We start from the raw sequence: 1,786 nt of genomic DNA on the forward strand, positions 1-1,786 counted from the left end.
AAGGGGCCGGATCTGCGATTGTGGGAGAGGCGACGCGTGCTCTGCGTCTATAATGCGATTCTGCCGAACACACAGGTCTATGTGGCAGTGTGGACAATGTAACCGAGTAGCCCTTGTTAGTGGCTGTGTCTTGTCTCCTCCTAGGTCTGGTCATTGTCTGCCCCAGGTCTCCCTCCTCCCCCCTATTCCTTGAAACCTGCTACAGTGTCTCTCAGACGACCTCATATGATCTGTATGTGACATCAACCTGACCCCTCTGTCACCTCCTCCTTCTACCTCATACAGATAGTTACTGTATCAGTGGAAAGGAAGACATTCACTAATAAGAAGTTCTGAGCATGGTGCCTCAATCTTTTAAATTAGGGGGAGAAGTACTTGCCCAGGTTGACCTTCTTCTCTCTCTTTATCTCTACCCCCCCCCCCCCCCCCCTTTTCCTCCATCTCTCTCTCCCTCCTACTGCCTCCCTCTTACTCTCTGTGTCCATCTCTCTCCTCCTTTCTCTCTCTCTCTCTCATCTCTCTCTCTCCTGCCCCTCCCTGTCTCTCTCTCTCTCTCTCCTGCCCCCCTATGGCTATCCCTCTCTCTTCTCCGTTCTCGCCCCTCCTCTTCTCTCTCTCTCTTTCTCTCTCTCCCTCACTCTCTCTTCCCTATGGCTCTTCCGCTCTCGCTCTGTCCCTCTCTCTTTCCCCCTCCCTCTCTCTCCCCCAATGGCTCTCCCTCTTTCTTCCGCCCTCGTCCTCCCTCTTTCTCTGCCCCCCCCCTCTCTCTCTCTGTCCAATTCTCTCCGCTGTTATCTCTCTCCGCCTCCCCCTTCTCTCTCCACCTCTCTTCCACCCTCTCTCTCCCCCTCCATCTCTCTCTCTCCCCCTCCATCTCTCTCTCCTCCATCTCTCTCTCTCTCCTCCTATGGCTCTCCCTCTCTTCTGCACTCACCCTCTCTCTCTCCCTCCTTCTCTCTCTCTCTTTCTCCCCCCCTATGGCTCTCCATCTTTCTTCCACTCTCGCCTCCCCCTCTCTCTTCCGCTCTCGCCCTCTCTCTCTCTCTCTCCCCCTCCATCTCTCTCTCTCTCTCTCTCTCCCCCTATGGCTCTCCATCTTTCTTCCACTCTCGCCCTCCCCCTCTCTCTCCGCTCTTGCCCTCCCTCTCTCTCTCTCTCTCCCCCCCTCCATCTCTCTCTTTCTCCCCCCCCTATGGCTCTCCATCTTTCTTCCACTCTCGCCCTCCCCCTCTCTCTTCCGCTCTCGCCCCCTCTCTCTCTCCCCCTCCATCTCTCTCTCTCTCTCCCCCTATGGCTCTCCCTCTCTTCCGCACTCACCCTCTCGCTCTCTCTCCCTCCCTCTCTCTCTCTTCCCCCCTATGGCTCTCCATCTTTCTTCCACTCTCGTCCTCCCCCTCTCTCTTCCGCTCTCTCCCTCCCTCTCTCTCTCTCTCCCTCTATGGCTCTCCATCTCTCTTACGCTCTCTCGCCCTACCTCTCTTTCCTCTCTCTTCTCCTCTCTCTCTCTCTCTCTCTAGCCCTCCCTCTCTTTCTCTCTCTGCCTCTCCTCCTCTCTCTGGGGTCTATGCATTAATAATGTGCGGTACCAGCAAATATACATCGCTGCAAATTGCAACAATGCATAATTAAGTATCGCTGCGATGCACCATGTCGGGCGCAATTATTTTGTGCTTTTTACCGGCAGCCTAGTGCCCCCGGTGAAAGGAGGGAGTACTGTGCGCATGTGCACAGTACAAACACTGTAACAGATTCCGTAAAGCCAGAAAGGCTTCAGCGGAATCCCATA

Source organism: Mixophyes fleayi, chromosome 12 (assembly GCF_038048845.1).
Source record: "Mixophyes fleayi isolate aMixFle1 chromosome 12, aMixFle1.hap1, whole genome shotgun sequence".
Lineage (NCBI taxonomy): Eukaryota > Metazoa > Chordata > Amphibia > Anura > Limnodynastidae > Mixophyes > Mixophyes fleayi.